Here is a 5,000-nt window from a genome sequence, read left to right as displayed (position 1 = left end):
TCTGAGAATTTGGCTGCAGAACTTTAGTGTCTGCATATTTCATTCACTATTATTTATTCAAGTGCAGGTCTGATGCAATCTGCCCACCCAAGAATGCCCATATGAAGCACGGGGTGCCCTTAGAATACCTGTTAAAAGAGAAGAAGAGAGTAGATTAAAAGGTGGGGAAATCAACCAATGCATCAGCACTTGTCTGCATCATTGAAGCACCAGTCATGGGAGCCAAACAGGTTAAAAATCCCCATAGTTTTTCCCACTAGACAGCCATCCAAAAAGAAAAAAAGGCCTTCAGCCAATTATTTCCTTACACTCTGAAGAGGTGAAATTCAGGCCTGTGCAGACAGCAGGGCAAGGTCTGTGCATCACAGCGGGTTTAAGTGGCACTTCACTGCACAGGGGCTGTGAGATTTCAGTGGCAGAGTTTTCCTCCTGGATTGGAACAGCCGGCTGCAATCCTGCGAGGTACAGAGCAGAGAGACGTTTGGGCCACAACGTTCACCTCAGAGGCTGAGCTTCTGCAGACATTTGGGATGTTCCCATCTGAGGAGGATGCTTTTGGCCAGCCCCAGTTCAGAGCTTTCAGTCACCTCAACCGGTGATTCTCTGGCACAACTCATCTAAAGTAGCTGAACTTTTCAGGCCTTGCCCCCATCTCCGACACCCCTTGCACCTCGCATTGCCCTCTAATAGCCCCGTCCCTTCTCTTGATCCCTGCCAAGCCCAAATACAGAGCCTAGCTCACCCTCCTCCTCTCTTAGACCCTCCCCTTACACGATCCTCCCCTACCTCTGACAGACTGGTCACTGTGCCCTTCCCCAGCTCCTGGAGGAATCCTGGCTCCTCAGAACAACCTGGGAATGGGCGGTTCCTACCTCTGTGTGGGGTGCGTGGTTTTCCGTCGAAGCATGACTGAGAGCCAGCACGTCTCGATTTCACAGGATGAGGTCCTGGCTCCCCAAGCTGGGCCAGCTGCAGGCTGCATTGCTGGGGACAGATCCCAGACATTCGAAGACGGAGGAGGAGGAAGCCCCTGCTCATTCCCGGTTCAGAGATCCCCATCGAAGACGGGCCAAGAGGGGAGGAGAGAACGAAGGGCAGAAAGTGAAGCTGCCTCTGTGGGGAGGGCACTCCTGTAAAACCCAGTCCAGTTCCCCGATCTCCTCCACATTTCCAGGTGTGACTTTAGAGAGGTCATTTCATCACCTTCATTCCCTGTCTGTAAAATGGGGGTAGTAGTCCCCCCCACAAGGAGGAGAAGGTAGGACAGTCCCATTGTCTGTGAGGGGCTCGGTCCCTCTGGGCAGGGATTGTGCCAGAGTGAGGGAAGGGACCCAGAGTTTGCTCCCTAGAGCCAGGGGAGGAGGATGGGATCAGAAGGTCATCCAAGGGGGATGGGTCAGGAACTGCTGCAACAGACGGGGCTTAGGGATTCGGTCAGTGCCAGGGACTTGCTACCTCCCTTCAGCAAATGGCTTCCCTCTTGTCATCAGCAGTCCGTATAATATCTGACTCCTTCCTAGTGTCCTCGAGGGGCTCCCTTCGTTCTTCTTGAATGTGGTGGATTCGTTGACACAGGTCGATAGCTGGGAAGTGTGGAGTGACTATTCGTAGTGTGGCATGAAATCAGTGGGAAATCTATAGTTAGCAAAACAAAGGTGTCATTGGCCTTTGGAAATTTGGAGCTGATCTGTCCTCTTAGCCAAAGGTACTCGTGCACAGAGGGATGAAGCTCGCCATCTTGGTCAGGTGATCTATGAGAGTCAGTTCCATCATGTGGCCATTTGAATGAGTGAAATTCTTGGCAATGGCTGCCATGGACGTAGCAGGGTCTTCAGAGGCCTGAGATGCCAAGAAGTTAGGTGCGTGGTGCCTTGGTGAAAGCGCAGAAGTCACGTGTGTCAAGCTAAGTCTGAATTTCAGTCCACCTCTGGCAGCACCAAACAAAGCAGGCCCTGGTGGTCATAGTAGATGCGTCTACTTCCATGATGAATGCTGTGCGTCAGAATAGATGCAGTGGTGAAGGCAATTCTGAGCTATTTGCAGGCTTGTTGGAACTTGGATGACCAAACGAATGTGGCCATTTTGTGGAGGAAGCTCTCGGGGTTTACTGGCTCTGAGAACCCTGGGCCGATGCAGCAGTAAAGCTGGTGAAGTCTAGGAAGCGCTGAGGACTTCAAACTTTGTCCCATTTATGAATGGCTTCCACCTTATTTGCATCAATCGTAACACCTTCTGGGGAGAGGATGTACCCCCTAAACTCTGTGGAGAGTTCGCTGGAGATACGCTTTACCAATTCTGTGTTGAGACCACGCTGCCGAAACCTCTCCAGGTCCGGATGAGGTGTGTGTGCTGCTCTGGGTTCTCCGAAAAGAGGAGTATGTCACCTGAATAGATGACACTGTTCCCAGATACATCACTGATGAAGGGTTGCAAGGTCAGGGGACTGTTAGTTAGCTCCAATAGCATATCAGACAGTTAAAATGTCCATAGTGTGTTTTGAAATCTGTCTTCCATTTCTCCCGTGCCCAAATGAGTGTTAGATTGGAAATCCTCGCAGATGAAGTTTGAGGAAAACCTTTGCAGATTTCCTGGGAGCCAACAATTGTGAGATTCACAGCATGGGGTAATAGCCTGGACTTGGACACTGGCTCTGGTTCTGCTTCTGCTTTGTTGATGGACTCTGATCTCGGTTTTGATCCTGGTGTGTCCCTGGATCTTAATTCTAGCACCAGTCTTAGCCTCACTCTCACACTTCTTATCAAACTGTCTGTACTGGGCTAGCTTGATTATCACTTCAAAAGTTTTTTTTCTCTTAATTAATTGGCCTCTCAGAGTTGGTAAGACAACTCCCACCTGTTTATGCTCTCTGTATGTGTGTATATATATCTCCTCAATAGATGTTCCATTCTATATGCATCCGAAGAAGTGGGCTGTAGTCCACGAAAGCTTATGCTCTAATAAATTTGTTAGTCTCTAAGGTGCCACAAGTACTCCTGTTCTTCTTTTTGCGGATACAGACTAACACGGCTGCTACTCTGAAACCAGTCTTAGCCTAGGTGCCATCCTGCACCTCGCTGCGACCTAGGCTCCTACCACTGGACCTAATTATCAGATGCAGCATGTGACATCAGGTTGTGCAACTTTTTGCATAAAAGCAGGCTCTCTGCAAGTAAGTAGCCAGATCACTCCAGGTGTGAACCATGGCCTCACTACATGATCCTGGCCCGGTTCTGCCCCGACTGGAGTTGTGCAATGGAAAAATCATGGAGCAGGTCCTCAAGGAATCAATTATGAAACATTTAGAGGAGAGGAAAGTGATCAGGAACAGTCAGCATGGATTCACGAAGGGGAAGTCGTGCCTGACTAACCTAATTGCCTTCTATGATGAGATAACTGGCTCTGTGGATGAGGGAAAAGCAGTGGATGTGTTATTCCTTGACTTTAGCAAAGCTTTTGATACGGTCTCCCACAGTATTCTTGCCGCCAAGTTAAAGAAGTATGGGCTGGATGAATGGACTGTAAGGTGGATAGAAAGCTGGCTAGATCGTCGGGCTCAACGGGTAGTGATCAATGGCTCCATGTCTAGTTGGCAGCCGGTTTCAAGCGGAGTGCCCCAAGGGTCGGTCCTGGGGCCGGTTTTGTTTAATATCTTTATTAATGATCTGGAGGATGGTGTGGACTGCACTCTCAGCAAGTTTGCAGATGACACTAAACTAGGGGACGTGGTAGATACACTAGAGGGTAGGGATCGGATACAGAGGGACCTAGACAAATTAGAGGATTGGGCCAAAAAAAACCTGATGAGGTTCAACAAGGACAAGTGCAGAGTCCTGCACTTAGGACAGAAGAATCCCATGCACTGCTACAGACTAGGGACCGAAGGGCTAGGTAGCTGTTCTGCAGAAAAGGACCTAGGGGTCACAGTGGACGAGAAGCTGGATATGAGTCAACAGTGTGCTCTTGTTGCCAAGAAGGCTAACAGCATTTGGGGCTGTATAAGTAGGGGCATTGCCAGCAGATCGAGGAACGTGATCGTTTCCATTTATTCGACATTGGTGAGGCTTCATCTGGAATACTGTGTCCAGTTTTGGGCCCCACACTACAAGAAGGATGTGGAAAAATTGGAAAGAGTCCAACGGAGGGCAACAAAAATGATTAGGGGTCTGGAGCACATGACTTATGAGGAGAGGCTGAGGGAACTGGGATTGTTTAGTCTCCAGAAGAGAAGATTGAGGGGGGGATTTGATAGCAGCCTTCAACTACCTGAAGGGGGGTTCCAAAGAGGATGGAGCTCGGCTGTTCTCAGTGGTGGCAGATGACAGAACAAGGAACAATGGTCTCAAGTTGCAGTGGGGAAGGTCCAGGTTGGATATTAGGAAACACTATTTCACTAGGAGGGTGGTGAAGCACTGGAATGCGTTACCTAGGGAGGTGGTGGAGTCTCCTTCCTTGGAGGTTTTTAAGGCCCGGCTTGACAAAGCCCTGGCTGGGATGATTTAGTTGGGAATTGGTCCTGCTTTGAGCAGGGGGTTGGACTAGATGACCTCTTGAGGTCCCTTCCAACCCTGATATTCTATGATTCTATGATTCTATGGTTCCTTTAACCAACCTCCGTCCCTGGAGCTACTCCACCATTCTTGACTCGGACACCCGGCAGTACTATAAGGGTCCTACCATCAATCAAACCCTAACCCCCGCCTCTTGACCCCTTAGCCCCACCCTTTGACCCTTAGTCCCTCCCTTCTGTCACTGGAAGTCCCACCTCATGGGGGTGTTACTTCCGGGATCAAGGTGACCACATGACCGGAAGCAAGGTGTGTCATGTGACCCCTCTAAGAATTCCTCCCACCACCCTCTACCAATCAGGATGGGGTTCATCCTGAAAGGACCACCCCGAGAGGAGATTTGACCAATCAGGGCGAGTTCCGGAGTGGGGTGACCCGTCTGGAAGTGGCTTGTGTGATGCCTCTAAGAGCTCCCCCCACTGCCCTCTACCAATT

General features: G+C 50.0%; 1 long non-coding RNA gene across 1 annotated transcript; it reads right to left on the bottom strand.

Annotated features, from left to right (window-relative positions):
- Nucleotides 1-2: 2 nt before the first annotated feature.
- LOC135980530 (uncharacterized) lies at nt 3-2,677 on the bottom strand. Its single transcript, XR_010597551.1, has 3 exons — nt 873-2,677; nt 309-455; nt 3-128 (listed from the first exon to the last, which is right to left on the bottom strand). It is a non-coding gene; the product is annotated as an uncharacterized LOC135980530 (long non-coding RNA).
- Nucleotides 2,678-5,000: the final 2,323 nt, after the last annotated feature.

This window comes from Chrysemys picta, unplaced genomic scaffold, assembly GCF_011386835.1.
Source record: "Chrysemys picta bellii isolate R12L10 unplaced genomic scaffold, ASM1138683v2 scaf3953, whole genome shotgun sequence".
In the NCBI taxonomy this organism is placed as follows: domain Eukaryota; kingdom Metazoa; phylum Chordata; order Testudines; family Emydidae; genus Chrysemys; species Chrysemys picta.
The sequence above is the reverse complement of the archived record's forward strand: the minus strand, read 5'-3'. Positions and strand labels throughout refer to the sequence as shown.